The sequence below is a fragment of the Strix uralensis genome, chromosome 1 (genome assembly GCF_047716275.1).
Source record: "Strix uralensis isolate ZFMK-TIS-50842 chromosome 1, bStrUra1, whole genome shotgun sequence".
In the NCBI taxonomy this organism is placed as follows: domain Eukaryota; kingdom Metazoa; phylum Chordata; class Aves; order Strigiformes; family Strigidae; genus Strix; species Strix uralensis.
Genome location: NC_133972.1, coordinates 164,424,754 through 164,445,394, shown reverse-complemented (window position 1 = coordinate 164,445,394; position 20,641 = coordinate 164,424,754). Strand labels below are relative to the sequence as shown.

At 38.6% G+C, this 20,641-nt stretch overlaps 1 long non-coding RNA gene across 1 annotated transcript; it reads left to right on the top strand.

Moving 5' to 3' along the window:
• Positions 1–865: 865 nt before the first annotated feature.
• On the top strand, positions 866–19,436 carry LOC141954737 (uncharacterized). The gene is made up of 3 exons (XR_012632231.1): positions 866–989; positions 16,581–16,710; positions 19,211–19,436. It is a non-coding gene; the product is annotated as an uncharacterized LOC141954737 (long non-coding RNA).
• The last annotated feature ends 1,205 nt before the right edge of the window (positions 19,437–20,641 follow it).

Below are 20,641 nucleotides of genomic sequence, written 5' to 3'. Positions count from 1 at the left end.
GAGCTGAGGATGAGTCTCTTTAACCAAATAATAAGTGATAGGACAAGAGGGAATGGCCTCAAGTTGCGCCAGGGAAGGTTCAGACTAGATATTAGGAAGCATTTCTTTACAGAACGGGTTGTTAGGCGTTGGAATGGTCTGTCCAGGGAGGTGGTGGAGTCCCCATCCCTGGAGGTGTTAAGAGTAGGGTTGACATAACGCTTAGGGATATGGTGTAGTTGGGAACTGTGAATTTTAGGTTAATGGTTGGACTGGATGATCTTCAAGGTCTTTTCCAACCTAGACAATTCTGTGATTCTGTGGTTTACCAGTACACACGAAACCCCTATACTAAGGAACCCTAAATTATGGTAACTCCTTGGTGGATACAGTAAATTGTGTATTATGCATGGACTTGTTATGATACACTGACACATGCTCTGCAAGGATAAATTATAGCAGAGCTAGGCAGATTCAAAGTAAAAATAGTCTTAGGAAAATGCTTGATAAAAAAAAAAATAAAAACTATTTGAGTATAAAGAGAATACTATTACCGATATTGACCAAATTTGCCTTCAAATGAGTAAGATGAAGTTTTCTGAATGACATTGGGTTTCTTTGGGGTTTTTTTTGTCAGCATAAACATCTTGTAAATTAGTTTCAAGAGAAATAAGAAAAAATATTTTGAAAAACTGGAAAACATCTCATTATATGAGTTACTTTTACAACTTCAGTCTGCAGGACATAGTCAACAAAGATACATCAAAGATGGAATTAAGCTGTTTAAGTGGTATTAAAGATTAACCAAGCCCCATGGCAAAACAAATATTTGGATACAGCCTGCTTTCCACATGACTTTGAATATGAGGTGTCCCAAAGAGCAGCAGTGAGACCAGTGTATTGTTTGAATCATCTCTTGCTATCAGTGAGGTTGGACTGAGTCAGGAACATCCTTGGGTAATAATTACAGCTGTGAAAATTTGCAACAGGCCTTAAAGCAGCATTGCAAGGTAGGTGACTGAGCAGTTGGTGGACTGATATATGTTCCTGTCTCCCTGATGTCAGTGGGACTTTTGCCATTGATCTCAGTGATGCCAGGAGTTGTCTCATCCTATTTTGTTTTCTAAGTTTTATCTATAGTTTCCATTAGGCTGGCTGCAGTTCAGGAAAATTATTGAACCAGTGGATGGTTTCTCATAGATTTGCCTTCCTAATTCATCTCAGTAAGACTGTTCTTAATAAAAAACTCTTGCAATCACTTTAGCACAGAGCAATACTTGTTACTAAGGCACTTTTTGTAAGAGAGAGAAGTATTCAAACTAAGATTCAATCTTCTTCTTCCAGAACAAATCTTTACACCTTCTGTCTACCCTTTCCTTTAAGGTTTATTCCCCTCTTATAGCAGTCCCATCTCACACTTCTAACTGACTGAGAATGATGTTTTTCTTTAGGAAAGGGGAAAAAAAAAAAAAAGTCATTTTGTCTTTAGAGTTGGGTCTCTTTATAAAGGGTTGGCTGAACTTTGCAAACTTTACCGAAGGGGGAACCCTTTCCCACAATCCATTTCAAGACCAACCCCTTTGATGTCACAGCTGGCTCAAGTAAACTCATTTCCTCCTTCCCTAATGTGTGTCTGATGCAATTTTGGCAAGCTGTCTCTCCCTGCTGTTACTGCTGCCTGTTTTGAAATAAGGCCAAGTGCAATGTTTAATGTGAATGTTTGGTTTGGCCTAATCATTTGTGCTTTGTTTCACTGGTACTCCACTTTATATATGTATATATCCAGATCTATCTATAGAGATCTATAGGCAATTTTTTCCCTCTTTCCTCCTCCTTTGCAAATAATTCACACCACATGTTTTCAGTTTATTCATTTGTGGTCTACTCCACCCAGTTCCTAAATCAGTAAATCATTTTCATGCTTCTTCCCACACTGAATGAAAGCAAGTCCTCAATTATAGAGACAGAATAGAGTTTTCAAGCCTTTGTGGTGAATATTGATTAATTTCTTGGTAAAACTTGAAGGTGCTTGAAAACAGTAGAGAACGTTTCGGAATGGCAAGATTTACCCAGTATTATACATACTGCTTTAATATCACAAGCAGTTGGAAGATATGAGGGGCAAGTCTGGAGGATCCTGTGAAAGAAATGATGTGGCTCATCAAAACTGTGGGGATCATTTGCTTTCCCTGACAGGAAGATGTTGATAACCAGGGGACCTCACCCACTTCAAGAAATGGACTGAGCAGCTCCAGAATAGGAGATATGAGCCTGCAGGGCAATGGGTGTTGTCGGTCATGGGGGATTCACACTCTTGTGGCCTCCTGCAAAACCTCTTTGAATCAATACATTTATTCAAATTTGATGCAGGGATTAAAATTTGACTCTAAAGTTAAACTTGTATTAGTAAATTAAACAGTACCAGGGGGTGTTCCCAGGCCCTGGGGCTTGATTGCTTATACTGCTGTACTGTTAGAATGGCCCTTGGCATTACTTTGGCCCAAGCCAGCCCAGGCTCTTCCAAACAATACTATGTATTGTTTAGGGAACAGTGGCCAAAGGCCATTCACATTAAATAAAAAGAATACAGCCCTTAGTGTTTTAAAAGATAAGGGAATTTAATACTATAGCCCTATAATCTTCCATATTGCTTTGCATCTGTGCCAGTGAAGGTGCTGGGAATGTTTAGTTTACCAACGCAGACAGCCTAAGAGGTATTTTTACAGTATCTGGGATAGAGTGCTCCCTCAGTAAATTTGCAGATGACACCAAGTTGGGTGGGAGTGTTGATGTGGGAGTTCCCATCCCTGGAGGTGTTTAAGAGTAGGGTCGACTTAGTGCTGAGAGATATGGTGTAGTTGGGAACTGTTAATGTTGGGTTAATGGTTGGACTGGATGATCTTCATGGTCTTTTCCAACCTAGACGATTCTGTGATTCTGTGATTCTGTGAATGAATGCTTCCCTCTGCATGTAGTTCAGAAACACATCCTCTGTCTCTTCTTCTTCTCTGGAAGGAAATTCTGAGTATCTGAGGTAGTTTGCACTGAATCACCAAGTCTGTTCTGGAGAACCCTCCTCCTCTTCACTGACTGGAGAATGAGTAGGCTCCAGCTCTCAGCCAGTAACCTTGGGATCTAAAAGACATGCTGCAATTGAAGTCTTTGACAAATCAGTAATGAGACAGAAAATAGGGATGTTCCTGAATATGGATAAATAATATGATACACCAATGTGGCAGGTTGACCTTGGTCAGCTGTCAGATACCCAGCCAGCTGCTCTCTCACTCCCCTTCCTCAAGAGGATGGGGGAGAAAATAGGGTGAAAAAGGTCATGGGTCAAGATAAAGACAAGGAGATTCACTTATGAATTACGATCAGGGACAAAACAGACTTGACTTGGGGAAAAATAATTTAGTTCATTGGCAATTAAAATAAGTTTGGATGGTGAGAAGCAAAAAAAAAATAAAGCCACACCTTCTCCCCACACTTTATTTCCTGCCCCACCTTTACCCCTTCACTCCTGACTCCTATACTATAGCTTGTGTTTTCTTCTGGAAGTCAAGCTAGCTTTGCCCACACATCCAAACAAATCTTAATACCATGCTCAACTGAACAGAAATAGCAAGTGCCCATCATGATTTCAGGGAAATAGGAAGGACTTACAGGTTCAGGTCACATACAAAAGTCTATCAATATTGCCAGTCTTTGATATAAAGATCATGAGTCAGAGCCCTAAGATTATTAGTTGGGTTTGAAGTCTTCTAGATTTCCTTTTTTAATGGGTACCTTTGAGGAAATACTGACACCACTAGTGCATTAGAGGATGCGTACAGACCACATTCCCAAGCTCTTCTGAATAACAGGAGAGAAAGGAGAGTGAAGGTGAGAAGCTGGGAGAGTTGACAGAAACTTATTACAGTTAGAAGGTCAGTGTGTTTACGTAGTGCCAAGGATTAGTTCTTAAAATAAACCAAAAAATCACGGACTACTGAATACCAAAGAACCAAAGAACAATACAAAGAACAAAGGTTAACGGTTGGACTAGATGATCTTCAAGGTCCTTTCCAACCTAGATGATTCTGTGATTCTGTGAACTGTGATAGAGCAAGGCACTAGTGCTCTACTTCAGGTCAACTAGCCAAATACATTTTCTATTATCTTTAAAGTGGTTATTTACATTCGTATACACTCACCATCTTCAGTTGGCATCAGGAAGGGATTAGTGTGAGAGAAATGTGAGCTCAGAGAGTGAGGTCCTCAGCTGTGAATGAAGAATATGAGTGCATATGTGTCCACAGAGCAGGCAGAACAAAAAGTCTTAAAGGATAAATATAGAAATAGTCACTTTTAATTGGCTAATTGCATCCGACAGATTATTTTTGATGAGTCAGTCCTGCCTGTTAATCTAATTTACTTTTCATTGGTTATATAAAATGTAAAGCGACACAGTGAATTTTTTGACTAGCCTCTACAGGAAAAAATACTTTAATAAAAATCACAACATTTAATTGGACATATCATTTTTGATAATTTAAATAGAAAAATTATTAAAGAGAATTGGCCTTTTCATTTTAATAAGGTGACTGTGTTTCTGATTTATGCACAGAGTATACTTAATGTATTTTAAATAATTTCAATTTCATTCTGACATTAGAACACCAACTGCAATAGAAAGATAGCTATTTTATTATATTGAATATTTGGATTTTACTAGATTAATAATATCAAAGAAAAAAGGTTTCCTGAATTAGGTTCTTGGGAGCTATTTGCAGCTGTATTTTAGACTTCAGCTTTAATTCAGGAAAAAATATTGAATTTTGGAATTTCCTGCAGAATAGACATTTCTGCTTTTGACAAGGCATACTGGGAAACTCTTTGGGACAGGAACTGTTATTTATAGCAGATTTGCTTAGCACATAGTGACTGCAGTCATACTGATCACTAGGAATGATTGGAATGGATATAGATCAAATAAGAATTTTTGAATTGGGTAGATGTTCAGCAGATGTCATACCTGACAATTTTAATTATCTGATGTAGTTCTTGTAACTCCTGTAAGTCAGTAGCAGTGACTGTATCATCCTTATTGCTGTTAAGCATGAGACATTTTAAAGAGACTTGCAGAAAGAAAAGTATATATGACTTCGTGGTGACATTACCTACATTTGTGAGGTTGGAATCAGACTCGGGTTTGTGACATAGAAGTCAGTGCACAAATGTGGTCTGTTTATGGTGTGAGGAAGAAATTAACCTAATGTCATTCTTGCACTGAAATCAGTCTTATTTGTTTTTCATAGACACGTAACTGATCACAGCCTGTGAAACAGAATTAAGGAAGATATGTTTTTGAAAGAATTTGCAGTTTTCTAACATATGATATTAAAGATACAAGAACAAGCTGTGCAAATACAAAAAAAAAAAAAAAAAAAAGGAATCTAGAGAGATTCAAACTTGGTTAAACCATGTGTTCTTCAAAGAACATGAGCCCCACAACCAAACAGAGAAAAGTAGAAATGGCATCAAAGTTCCCAAGACCAAATGCAAATGTGATGGAAGAAAAATCAGAAAAAATTCAGAAGAAAAAAGACAAGAACTAGATCCAACTGTAAATGAATGCAGGGCAATATTCCATAATGCGTTATTGTAAGAGAAGGGCATAATGTTGATATGATACTTGATAGAGAGGGAAAATGATTGGCAGATGGAGTTGGGAAAGCTTAAGCCCTTTTTTTCTAAATTCTGATTATGACACTGAATGAACTGCCTGGTCGGACTTGTATGAGTTGGGTACCTCCTACCCAGGCCTTATGAAATTCTTCCTAGGATACTCAGGTGACTGACCAAAGAGATTTCCAAGGAGGTCTCAAGGAAGTGGAAAATGATTTCATGTTGTTTTGTGAAGAATTAATAATATTTTAGACCTACCTACTTTCCTTTTACATTAGAAAAGAAAAAAAATATTGTTGTTGCCTAGTGGGGATGGTACAAAAAGAAACTCTTAAATCACAGTGAGGGTGATTTCAGTTTGGCAATAGGAAAAGGCTTTTAAGAGTAAGGAAAGTTAAGTTCTGGAATAGATTGCCTGGGGAAATTGTGATGTCTTCACCACAAGGAAGTTTTAAAGGATATGGAAGACATACCAGGAGAAATTCAGACCCTGTTAATCTGGCATTTGGAATACACCTGACTACATAATTTATAATCCTTTGTCAGCTTTACTCTACACTTGGTCAAATCATATTACTTTGTGTGCTGCTGGGGAACTGGCAGAATACAAATCTGCTTTATGTTTTCTAAAATGTATATTCCTATACACTTACAGAGAGAGAGAGTATGGGGGGAAATTTGCCAGGATATTGCTATTTCCACATATACACACACATATATATGTTTCCATATATATGGAAATAACAATATCATGACACAGTAATATTTTTACATGGAAGTGGCAGCTGCTTTTACCTACAAGAGGAATGTTTAGCAGGGCTTTCATTATGTACACATATATACCAGGGACTTTTAATAACTCAGTTACTGAACTTAAACAGCTTGGTTTATTTCATCTATCAGACACAGCTTTCCTAGTTTCATCATGTTTCTTTATTTTTTACCTAAAGAAAAGGTGGTTCTTTTTGAAAATAATACAGCATCAAAATTACTTTTACTCTGAACTTTCAATAAGACTTGAAAACTCCCAAACTCTGCAGTGGCTTAAGCCCTATTGTGTACAGAAGCTCAACATGAAAATCTCCAGTAGCAGCAAGAAATTCACACACATGTTGAAGAGAAGATCTGAGAATTTTGCAGCTTTGTCACTGGTGGATAAATTGATTTGGAAAAAATGGAAATAATCTGAATTTTCACCACTTTAAATTGAAATCAGACTGAATCTGTCAGTAACAGGTTCTAGAGAATTTCAGTCTCTTCATTTACCAGATACCTCAAATTGCCTGGGCAGAGCTGGCTTCACTTGATTCACATCTGAGCACCAGGTGGTATTACTGCAATGAAATAAATGAATTGTGAAATTCTGAGTGAAAATACATGTTAATACTAACAGTGAGGGGAGTAAAAGTGTAAAGGGAAAACCTGAAATGTCACTTAGATAACAAAAGTACCATCTAGGCAGGTTGTAGCCACTAACTTCAGAAGATCCAGCTCCGCATATGCCGATCCACTACAGTCCCTACAGCTGTGCTATAGCGGTGTCCAGCTGTGAGCCAAGCTGGGTACTAGGACTTCAAAGCATGGTCCTTCCTGTGAACACCCATGTCTGTCTCAGCTCTCTTGTCCTTCAAGTGGGAGAGCTGGCTCCTAGGCCTGTCTTTGGAGCTTAGCACCAGGAGGTCTTCTCAGCACAGAGTTTGCAACCTGCCTGTGCTCTTCCCTCTATAAGAAATCCTGTAGACCCACCCACTGCTTAACTTTCCGACCTCACTGCCATGTTGCAGTACACTATATGGAAGTTAACTGTGTTTTTGAAGATATAGCCCAGGCTCTGCCAATACCTGGATGCATGTCTTGAGGCAACTGAACCTCTCTGTATCTATTCCTTTATCTTTTACAAATAACAAAGAGCTTACCCACTTTACAGGACTGTTGTGAGACTGAAGTAGTTGTTACTTGACTGTGACTTTTAAGGTAAATGGTAAGCATTGTTTGAGCATCACTCAAGCTACAAAAAAACCCCAAACTCTCCTGTAGTCAGGGTGCTCAAAAGAAGAGATAAATGCTGTGATGAAAGAGAGGCCTTGAGCACAGATGTGAAATCACTCTTGAAACCTGTGTGATCTCCCCACCTGCACATCTCTCTCCACCTGCTCAGCAGCCCCTGCTGTCACCAAACAGAAAACATTTGGCTTTTCTGCCAGTGCAACGAAGTGAAACAGTGTGCGCTAACTATCCTCAACCCCTCCTCTACATCTGTCCTTACTGTCTCTGATATATAGACTGTGTAAACCCCTCTGAGGACATTTTTCTTACCTCCTGAATAGGTGTTGTAAGAAACGCTATGGACTACATCACCTCACGGGAATCTGTGAGTGTTCTCAGTATGTGCAAAGGGGGCAGCAACATCAACATTTTGATTATCACTGTGAGAACAAAATGAATTTCTATTCATTTTCAACAGGATTCAGACACAGTTGAAATCAGACCTCCAGCAAGTATTCTGCATAGTAGGTGATCACTCATACCACAGGTGCTTTAATCAGGATTATTGAGTTGTGAGTTCATTTTAATCCATCAGTAAGGACACATTAAGAAGGTAGTGACCAAAGAAATGGATACATAGCCATAAACATGCAAGGTTTCCCCATGGACTATTCCTGCTTGGGGTGAGATTGTCAAGGACAACAAATACACTGATATTTTGGCCAATTGCCATGCACAGTGAGGAGGCCACAGACTCTCTTTGGCCAAGTACTTCAGAAAGGGGACTATTTTCTGTCACAGTTATGGGGCAGTGTTTTGTACTAACAACATGGGAATATGTTGCCAGAAGCATGGGAACAGATCTATGGAAAAGCATTAATGCTGCCTGAGCTCCTGTACCATTAAACCATGACCTCAGACTCTTATGAGGTTATAACTTGATTAGTCCTCCATCACCACAAAGCCTTTTAAGGTAGACAGGACAAGACTTTAGTTGCTGATACAAAACATTTGTGTTTTCTCATCTCGTATGAAAGAAAACTAGAACAAAACCACACAATTTTTATTTCATTGCAAGTCATTTATAAGGGTTCAGCTGATTGCAATGAAATTAGAAAATGTATCTTCATCTATTCTTTTAGTAGATAACAGATTAAGGTTCTTTCTAGTATTTATAACTGTAAAATTAACTCAGTAATCTGGTTTCTTATCTGGGTCCTACCTCCCATGCCTACCTCTTCTTGTACATGGGAGAAGTCAATAGCACTTAACTTCTCTAATTGAAATCAGCCTGCTGACTGAGTCTGCCCATGGATACAGGAGCTGGACTGTAATAATCTGTTCTGCAGAGAATTAATCTCCTGGGAGTGAGGCAGACCTAATTACCAACCTCAGTGAAAAGTCTGGATTTGCTATCGCTGCTTGTGGGCCCAGCTGGAGGAAAAGGTCCAGCATACCATTTAACTAATCTCTTCCTGAAATGTTTTAAACATGCCTAATATTGCGTCTTGTGCAATTGGTTTTAGCAGCTCCAGTAACAGGGTAGAAGCTCTCTTTCAATCAACTCAACATTAAAAGAATCTGGGCCTCCCATCTGGCTCAGGGCAAACAGTCTGAAAGTCTCTAGAACTTATGAGTCACCACAGGCTTACGAATGGCATTTAGACCATGCGTTTTACAATTACAAGTCAGCATTTCTGTGGGCGACAGCTATTTTGCTAGAAAGAAAAGAAGAGTCTCTGCCAATGGCAAACTGGAAGCATAAACTGTTTCCCTTGCATAAATGGTGTATCAGCATATCTTTTCAGCTTCGGTCAAGTGATGTATCCTGCAGGATAAAAGACAGGGAGGGTGCAGCCGGCACAGGGTTAGCTGGGTTATTTTCCATGAAGGACTCACTTCTTCCTGAGTTTGCTTTCATATTTGTCCACAGTAGTCTGTTGAGCACTGTGAAGACTAATTGCTAACATTAAAAAAGAGTATTGAATCCAGTTTCCTAAGTGTAAAATGAGAAGTCAAATGCAAAAGCCAGTTTATGGCAGGCACTCCAGGAAATAAAACTAACAGCTTTTATACGAGCTACCCCGTGTCTTTTAGAAAGTATTGTCTTGACGTAAAGAGCCCAAATTTGAACTTTAGAGGAAACTAACATAAACCCAATGTCTTTTAAAGGTGTAGTAATGGTAAATATGACATCAAATGCCTCATATGTTATAACATATAATTCTTTATGCGAATATGAAATCCATGCAGGATTTATTTACCCTGTCTGGACTGTGAGAACCATATTGTTGAACACCTCATACAGTTTCAATATTTTTGTCCTGATCTCAGTTCAACAAATTGTAGACACTTAATTTTGCAATATAGTACAGTAGATGCAGGTGGCAGTGGAGCAGCACATCTGACATTTCTCTTGATCCTTACCTGCACTGACTTTAGCTAGATTCTGGGAAGTTTCTTGTACGAGAGGAACATGTTTTATCCCAAGCCTCCAGAGTAAAGATACAATATAAAATCAGTAGTTCTGCTGATCAGTTGTTAATGAAATGCTGGAGTCTGGCTGATGTTGTGTGGTGAGTGCAGTGGCAGTCAGAAACAATGACAGATGTCAGCTAAGCAGTATGCATCATGGATGTGTTCATGTAAGTATAGATGAACCTTTTTTACCACTAGGCACTGCTGTATTGATGAACTGACAGCAACCAAAGCCAGCGTTTTGGAATGACATGATAATTCAGAACACATTTTCTGCTGCTCTTTCCCCAGTGGTGAAATTGCCCTCTATTCTCCCTCTGAGGTCCAAGATCTCACAACCCCCCTGTTAGAAACAGGAACTCTGTGTGTGAATGGAAATCAGAGACTTGCATCCTGCTGTGGCCATGCAGAGGCTTCAGCTGAAAGCAGACAAGATGTCAAATAGGAGGCAGCTTGCAAAGCAAGGAAAAGAAAAGTAGAAGGAAGAGAGTCTGAAGACCTCTTTAAGTAATTGTCTTAACTAATTATGACTCCATTAGCTAGAGGCACTACTGAGCCTAAAAGCTAGAAACTCCTTAAGACTGCTGTATACAGCTACTAATGCTACTGGAGTTCCTTTTCCACATTTTGCTACAATGACCAGCTTGTGTGAGGATAGTAATATTAGTTCCCTTAATGGGAACTTGCAAAACGTCCACAGAACAGGGCACTGATCCACAAATCAGACTAGCATGTTCATTATGTCGAGTTCAGAATCAGCAAGTTTCGTAGTGATACAACTATGTAGTAAGTTTTTCCCTCCCCAACAGACATGTCTGTGAAACCAGTCTTTTATTTTTCCCTTAGTGAGCAAATACTGCTTTTGCATCCATGTTTTACTTAGTTTGTTTTACTTGGCTGTATGCAAATCAGACCTCAGCTACCTCAAGTGCCAGCTCTCATTTTACAGTCTGCTCTCCCATGTGCATTTATATGACTGCAGGTATCAGATGAAAGTTGGTTTTAATATTTTACTTTATCAATAAAAATATGACATCTCTTGTCACATGAGAAGGTCATAATTCATTCTGGATTGCCCTATTACTGAGTCAACACTCAGGCATCTGAAATAAACTTCAAACACCTTATTTATGAACTTGGAGAGATTTGCTTCCAATTTTAGGCTGGAGTGAGGAGCCTTGAGATAAGGCTTTGTCCAAGGTGAGCCAAGGCATGAGTTCTTTGATTTGTCCAGGGGTCCCAGTCCCTAAGATAGGACCTGTAGGTCTGAGTGAGATGTATTTCCCATTCAGGGCATCCTTGAAAGTTGCGACATGGCAGAAGAAGGTATCCCAGAGGGTAGCAGTTGGTAGCTTATGCACAGCTGATAGACTCAAGAGAAATATGAGGACTAAGAGACATAGGTCCATGGCAGTGCATTTTTTTTTAGATTGAAGACATACTTTGCAACAACAATGGTTCAGATTTTACTTTGATTTACAATGGTCAGATCTTGTTAAGTTCACTGAAAGTGCTTAATTTTATTGAGGCCATACTGATACCCCAGTTTTCTCCTCTTTATGCTGGTTCACAAATGTTCTATGATTTTACAGATATGTGGAAACACAGGAAGACAATCCTCTACATGTCCCAAGTTCATTACAGTCTCTCCAACCTCTTTCTCCTACACACAGAGATGCTACCCTGGACACATCCCTAATCTTTCCATGAAACAATTCAAATATCATTAGCAAAATGATCTTTTAAAGCAAAAATGGATATTAACTTGCTTCATGGAAGAGTATATTGTCCTAATAAACTGGTCTTAACCATGCTGTTAGACACAGTTGCAACACAAGTGATAGAAATGAACCAGTAAATTTATCATTTATTTTCTCTGGCTTCAAGGGAAATTGATTGTATGCTTTGGAAATAAAACCCTCATTGTGCTGAAACATGATCAGAGGAGACCATGGGAGAACACACTAAGGTTTTACTGAGGCTTTCTTCTGTTGAAGTCCCTCTAGAATTTAAGTAAAATAAAAGCTTGTTGCAGTTTTCTGGAAGAAAATGAAATAATAAGAGAAAATAATGTGACTATGACTGAAAGCAGGGGAGAGCTGACAGAGTTGCTCTTTGGAGGGTAAGCATATTTGTGATGAAAGAAAAATTATGGTCAATGTTTTTCAGCTAAGAAGCACATAAATTATCAGGGTTGTTGATAAAAGAAGTCTAGTGTTCAATAACTACCTGAAAGCCAACTAAAGCTCTTGTGGGGAAAAAAAATACAGACAATCCTTTATATCCTTTTACAAACATATGCATATTAAAGTCTGATTTTATCAGACTGAGGTAAATACTAGTTGAGATATAGAATCAAAAGTCTCTATCAGTGTCAATGCTCAAATATTAACGACTAGTGCTACAGAAATTCATAAAATAATTATGAAGATGCATAAATATTATAAGATTGAAGAGGACATGTGAATGTGGCGTACTTATACAGAAGTAATTTCAATAATGGCTTTTAAAGTAAAAGATCCTAAATCTAAAAAGCATACAGAGAAGACCAAGAAGATATAGATGTGGATTTTTATGAAGAAACAACAGTAATTGTTTTGACTCAGAAAAGATTATTTGATCCAAGCACTTTGGCCAGTGCTTTCTTTCCCTAGTAAAATCTTCCCCTCAGAACAGAACAAAAAAAAGAAAGAATATTCAGAATTCAGAAAGAAAATTCAAAACCAATGAAAAGAATATAATAAAACAAATAAAAAGTTCTGAAATAAAAAATTAAAAGATGATTAAAATTACTGAGTAGAAATGAGCCATTATCTTGAAGGACCTTCCTCTATCCCCTGTTTTCACAGTCCATTTCTTCCCTTTTTTTGTGGCAGAAACCACTCACCATTTCCTAATTGCTTCAGTGACCTCTGGAAACTGCATTTTTTTGTCAAATTACTATTCAGTGAAAACATATCACCGAACTCTAATTATAAAAGCATTTATTAATGTCAACTACTAATACCACACTTTTCATTGTTGCGTTACATCATCTTAAACTGTAAGGCCTTTGTAACAGAGACCATTTCTCTGTACAGGGACCTGAGCTCCCAAGAGCACAATGGGGTCCAGGGCTCCCATCCTGGAGACCTTGTATAAGGCTGCACAAATGGGAGAAAGATTGTCACATCTCACTTCCTTGTGGGATTTCTCCCTTGGATTTGAAAGGGGCTCTGATTGTGATTAAACCTTCTCACTATTTACGTCTTTCTGGTGTAGGTAGGAGAAGAATTGGAATAAAAGATTTAAATTTACTCTTGGCCTTTTGTAAGAACACACTAATCTTTGCTTAGTTACCTTTGGTTTTCTTCACTGACTTTCTCTGAGATGTGTCTGTGCATCCACCCTTCATTCCAAAGCAGACAAACAATGGCTTGTTGCTGCTTAAGCACAACGATAGAATATTTTCAGGTAGCATTTAGAAAACAGGTTTAGTGGGAGCTGAGAAAGAAAGGAGAGTCCTCTCCTTCCCTACTCCTTATCTTCGAGGGAAGGTGGGGCTGCATTTTATATATTTTAAACAATCTAGCTACAGCTGTGAAACTGGTGATAGAAATGCTTATCAAAGGACCTTGAAAATGCTTGCAATTTGTGCAAGTCTCCCCAAGGAGAGGAGGGGGAGGAAGGAATTCCATGATAATCCATGTTATAGAAAATGCTCAAATGTATGTAATGCTGATTATTACCACCTGCTCAGCCTCTTCTATGTTACAACCCTCTTGGGAAAGGCATACTTAAGGGTCTTGTCAAGAAATGTCAACTTTATTTTTTTCACCAGATGCAATAATTTTCCTTGAAGACCGCCTGCTTTGGATCCCACGTGAAAATACCATTAAGCCTTCAGAGAAGGGGTTTGGGGATGGCAATCGATTTGGGACTACTTTACGGCTGTTGCAGAGCTTTGAAGGGCCCATTGCTCTCCTCTGCCCCTTACAGAAAAGACAAGGTTGGGGAAAATACTGTCTCTGTCGTTCCTTCTTTATTAAATAAAATGCAAATAGGAAGCACTTGATTTGACTGTCTATGATTTCTTTTAATTAGAACCCTGAAGACATCCTTCTCCCAGAGGCTAATGCTGTTAAATAATCTTGAAAAATGTGTGTGTGTACATTACAAAACCAGCAATTCAACCACTTTTCGACTACGGTTATGTGTCACAAATGAGTTGACAGCAGGCATTAGGAGGTACCTCCCATGAGCCAGGAACAAGGATGTTATACGTTTGTACATAAAGAATTCAGGCAAGGTTTTTCTGGCCTCAGTACCTTAGAAACAAAGAGAGTGTGTTACCAGGATTTCCGGCAGCTATAAAAAAGTTCTTTCACCTTTGTGCTTTACAATGATGCTGTAAGTGATATTCACAGTGAAAACTGTTCTGTTGAAATCCATTGTTTTTCTTGCTTTTTTGCTTGGTAGTCCTTTTTGACTTCTGTAGCTGTTCAAGACAAAGAAAGTTGGAGAAGTAGTTTATGTCTGTTTAAAGAGTTTCAAGTAGTAGCCAAATTCCAAAGAATAGATCAGACAAGAGCATCTTTGGTGTTCACATGTCTGTCCCTAGCACACTGCATGCTATTGTTGATCCATGCTTCAGACCAGCCCCTTGCAAGGTTTTAGTTCTTTGGCTGGTTAATGTTTAATGTTACATGCATTTGAAATGAAGGTCAGGGTGCGGTCACTGCTGGTAACTAAGTGGGTTTTCTTCAGGCTTGTGATGGGTTCACACTGGCAAGCTTTGAAAAGTCCTTTCCTTTGAGCCAGGAGGAGACAACTGCAGGCGGAAGGCTTAGATCGATGTACCTGGGGGCCCCATGCTCAGATCCTGATGCTGATGTTTCATGTGGCCTGAGGCAAAAGATCCCACTGTCTCAGGATCATGCACATAAAAATCCAGCAATTTTTGCTTCTTTCCCTTTATATTTTGTCTTGCCAGTTATATCATCAGCTTCTCAGGTCTCAGATGGAGGCCTTGAAGTTAGTTTTAGCATCTTATACACTGTTGTAGTCAAATAGCAAATGGAAAGACAGGAACTCATAAGCTTTGAGGGAGTTAAACAAATTCTTCCATCTCTAAGCAGCCAGGGGACTTTCTGGCTTTCTTTTCAGTCTTGAGGGCTAATGTGATTTCTGTAAACCATAAAAAAAGATTTGTTGAGAAAGCTGTGTTATATCTTTTCAGAAGATAGAGAGGAGGAAAAGTAATTTCTGCATGAATGAGATATGTAAAAGGTCTTGATTGAGCAATAATGGTGAAGTACCTGATACTGAGTTAGTACACTCATCTTTATGGTAGAAGATGGAAATAGAGTCTGTGATGGGTTACTAACCACTGATCCAGTAACAATAAAAAGGTGTTCTCTGTTATTTTCTGCTAAGTACTGAGTGCCAGTGAAATCAGGTGAAATTGTGTGGGTAATATTTAAAAGGTTTAAAGTTTTCAATCATCTGGGTTATAGTCAGAGGTTGGCAGAGCCCTTCAGAAATCTACAGGAGCACTTCTTATGAGACAGTCTTCCAGAGCTACCCACAAATGCTTGGGAGAAACTTCAATGCGTAAATCAGTTAGTTACTGCATCATTACCCTGTACTGTTAGTTCAAGGTTAATTGTAATTTGACAATAAGTATTTCCTTTTTTATCAAGCCTCCCGTAAACCCTGACTCTTCTGCACATGCTTTCCTAATAATTTTTTCCATTTCAGCCAGCTGTCTGCAGTGTTGCCAGTTATTTTTAGAAAGGAAAGAAGGTAAGAAGGAAAATCACCCTTCCTTCATATAACCTATGACTTATGCCACTAGATAACTACCAGAAAGCTGATTTTCCTGGATACAAACTACAGCCAGAGACTGTTGCTGGGTTGACTGTCAGGGGTTTGCTGTGTCCTCTGAGAAAGGAAGGATGCAGTGTGTTGTTCAGCTGTTTGAAAGAAGTGGGGAAAATTTAATTTGATGCCTCCCAAAGAGCATTTCTGTGATCATCCCAAATGGCTTATGGCTAAATTACTGTGGGAATTAATGGAGTTCTCTGTGAACCTGGTGCCACACTAAATGTATTTGCTCCCCTCAACAATACAAGGAAGGAGATTTTCAACTGAGAATCCATCAGAAAAGGATTCTGTAGTTTTGAGACAAATAAGAGAAAAATAGGCATCACTTGGAAGAAATCATAGAGACGTGTCCAGGCTATTGGTGCATAGCACAGCCCCAGATGATCAAGTCCAAGGCCATTTCACTCAGTGCTGGAACTGGAGACCATTACACATAGGAAAGTTAACTTGGCAAAAAAATGATCTTGTGGATATGGCATGATAGGAAATAAACATTCGTAGTGTATGAACTCTTTGTTAGTGATCCAGGATACTTTCAGTGTTAGGCTGTAGATACTGAAATGAAGACTTTCAATGTCTATATAATTTCATTTTATTCACTGTAGAGGGATTCAGGAATGATCCTGTGGTTAAAGCAGAGACCTGGGACAGAGGAGATCTGGACTGAAGCCAGACCACAATTGAAAACTTCAGAAAATAATTCCAAGTACTTACATCAGGCACTCAGCAACAGAGGTATCCCAAATTAACTATCTCATTTCTAACTGATGACTTACTTAACTCCTCTTTACCTCCATTTTCCCCTGTCCACTGTAAATGAGTTTAGTAATAAGGAGGATAATTCTCTTCCTTTATAAAAAGTTGCTTATATATGGAAAAGAGATTATAAGACTCTTAGCATACTATCCCATAATAATACAAAATCATTGCTACTTATTTGTTATCCGTTACATCTGTAAGGTACATCAAGATGCAGAAGGAACACCCTAACCAAACACATACTTTTACAATATAGCATTTTACAAAAATATTTTGAAGTATTTGGAAAAATTATTTTATTTTCTTCAAATTTCAAATTTTTGAACATTTCTGCTGACACAAAAACCGTGTTGATGTTAGTTTTAACCTTATTAAGGTAACTCGGCTGTTGTAATGCCTTGGATTCTGCCACATTACAAATGTTGAATGTTAAACAGAATTGATGGGGGCTATTCTTACTAATTGCCACTTGTGAAAAGATAATTATATTCTCTGTCTTGGATAATATGCTGTGGCATTTGGGACTAGCTAAGCGTGACCTACCTGACCTTTCCTGTTGTCAGTTTTGGAGTGACTGGTGTGGAAAAACAAAGGCTAGTTGAGACTAGAAAAAGCGTTTGCAGGTCTTCAACCTACCATAATTCATTTGGAGGAAATACGTTTAAAGTTAACTCAATCAGTAAAAAATGATGGTATATGTTATTAGGAGTGACTGGGAGATGTTATCATGGAAAGCAGTTCTATTTTATTTTGTGGTACAGTTCCAGGGTGTTTTTGAAGTCCAAATACATGAAATTTATATGCTGATGTTGTACAAAATTTTTGTCAGCAAAATACTACTAAGAGAAAAATTTGCTGCCAACCTGCACTGCAGCCTGGTAAACAAGGACTCAGAGCAGGTGAAAAACCTTCTTTTTTACAGAACAGTAACCTGGTGAAAAATGACACTTCTTCAAAGCTAAAATGTCCCATCAATTCTGTGGACTGTTTTCCCCAGGTCTAGGATGACTCTGCAGACATAGGTGGACTGATTCAGAGTTTCAGGCCCTCATAGGTAACACTAATCACTCTAGTTCAAGTTCCCACTTGTTTTCTGGAATATCTATGAGCCTGGTCTCCCACATCACATGCAAGCACCTATTAGCAAGTCTTCCTGGGGCTTTCCTTTCATTTGTTTCCTCCAAGAAATTCTGAAAAGCTTTGCTTTCCTTCTTCATAGCAATGAAAATGCATTTGAAACTTTGATATGTTTTATGAAACGACTAAAGGACCTTAGTGCTCCATCTATAAATTAGGGAAAATTCAGTGCTCTATTTGTAAACTGGGGAGAGTGCCCCTTTCCCTCTTCTCCTTTTTATTTGTCCTGTTGTTTTTTTCTTTATTTGTCTGGTTTTACATTTTTGACACTTACTAGCATTGGGCAACCCACTTAAGTGAGCGTCTGATCTTTAACACTCAGCATGTTATTATTAAAATGCAAATAATTAACAAGATGCAGAAAACATTATTACAAAACTGCAGGGGAGTACAAACAAGAGCAAAAATTAAAATTAAATTACTAGATATTTACTACCATACCTTCATACCATTTTTTATGTACTGTAGAAGGAAGGAAGATAAAGAGAATTTTTCATTCATCCACTGGATTTTTGTTACAGACTTTGGCACTTTTCTTAATGCCTTGCAAGTTTGTGGTCCATTTATTTTTGATTAATTTCTGCACTGTTCTACTTATTGCTCTAATGCTTTGTTATTAGACTTCAGGCAAAACTTCACTTCTTACACTTCAGCATATTAGCCCTGTTTAATTTGTTCTTTCATTAAAGCTCTGCAGATTTACCACCACTGCTTTCCTTTACCTCTCTCTGCAGTCCTTACTGACAATTAGTATATGTTTATTCTATATTTTTTTTCTAAGTTACAGTAAAAATCCACAAAGCTCTGCAATGAAGGGAACTTAAAATTGTGCCTGTTGTAGGCAGAAAGAGCTAAGATTTTCTGACAGACATATATTTGACAGGATCCTGACATCTCCCCCTATATAATTAAGCAGTTCTAGATTTCATCCCTTCATAAACCATTAAATTCCCTAAAACCAAACTAGCCGAAGACATGAGTCAGCAATTTCTTCATTCACTTTGCTCTTATTGCTCTTTCTAGAGCAATGACTATTTCCAGCTGTGCATTGCTTGCCTCTGAGTTAAATGTGGGTGGCAGCATGTACCATTGCTGACTGGTTTATGAGCCCAAGCCAATGCTGAAAGAAACCACTTCAAACAATGCTACCACAACAACTAAGTGATATCAGATGACATTGACTCAAATTTGGTCTATTTCGAAACAGTTCCCAAAAATGCAACCCTTTTCCAGATCTAAGTGTGGTGTTCTTTTGTACAGCTAAATTGGGTAATTATGGGGGACATGTATCTTCATAGCTATATTCAACCAAAGGCTTTTCTTGCTTTTATTTTAACAGAACAAGAATATGTGAGGAGCACGAGGCCCTGATCCCCTGGGTGCTGAATATGGTCTGTTCACTCTCATATCCACATGAGAGAAGGGAATGATGCCTTCCAGGATCCATCTCTGAAGGTGTGCGGGCTATGGACAAGACCACTTTGTTGATCATTGCAGACTCTCAGTGAATATGAAACAGTAGTAACAAGTCAGGTCCTACCATATAAGCCAGACAAAAAGTTCCTACTAATGGTAAAGGCTGAGTAAAATCTTGAAGTGTTACCCGACTAGTTTGCCTCCTCTTCATTTTGGTTTAAGAAAACTCATATCCTAGGATGCACATCTAAAGTGATGTACAACTTCAGTAAGTGAAAATAGACATGCTTTGAAGCCTCCTTAGCGTCTTCCAAGTCCTCAGGCTGTTCCAAAGGGTGTTCTGGGAAACGATTAGGTGCAAGAGTTGGACCACCTGCCTTGGCATCAGAACAGCAACCTACTTGTCCCTGCCCAAATATATGAAGAAGGCAGGAAGCCGTTTGGCAGTCTGAATTCCAGTTTTGTAAAGGCATCTCTCTGCCTGCCTGAGTTCATCATCGCTGTTCAAGGGAGTGTCAGTTGTTTTTCACACAGTGCTTCTTCAGATGTTTCCTGTTGACTGTCTGGTGCAAGGCACTTACCTCTCTTCAGATGGTGCAAACAGAATTTAGATGTCTCTTTCAGTCATTTGAATTATACTTCCCCAGCCAGCAGCTCCAGATATCATGAAATCTAAGCCCCTCTTTTGTCTCCCATTTCCCAGCTTTGGTCATCCTCCATATTTCTGTGTATCAGAAAAAGATGCAGGGAAGTTGGGGGAAGAACAAAATAAGTGACACTGAATGGCCTTCACATACATTATTAATAGTAGAATGTGTTGGAAATAAAATCACTAGTAACTGAGTCAATAGGAATGAGGTACAGAGGGAGAGAAAAAGTGTTAGAAGGAAAAGTGAAGAAGAGAGCATAGATGGGAAAGACTTGGGAGAAACAGTAGAGAAAGGAAAGGACACAGAAAGATGAGAAAGCAGAACAGAAAAAAAAACAAGAAATAAGGTGAATCATAAAACAATATGCATAAAATAAGGCAAAATCAGTCTAAGGAATAAATGTCACAACTGAGCCTGAGCTGAGCTCTTTTGAAAGTCTGGCCCCTTCTCTAGATACTTGTAAATTTATCTCTGAGCTCTCTCAATAGTTTGACTCCACTTGTCTGAAGTAAAACGCTCTCCTAATACTATAAACTACTTCATATAGATGCAAAACCAGTTATTGGAATATCTGTAACTCTTCACTTTGTCCAGATTCACACCCCTCTACTTATTTCCCCATGAACTTTAGAACAATGACACAATCACATTTTAGCAGCATCTGCACAAAATCCCAATGTTGTCTGAAGCAAACTGATCTGAAA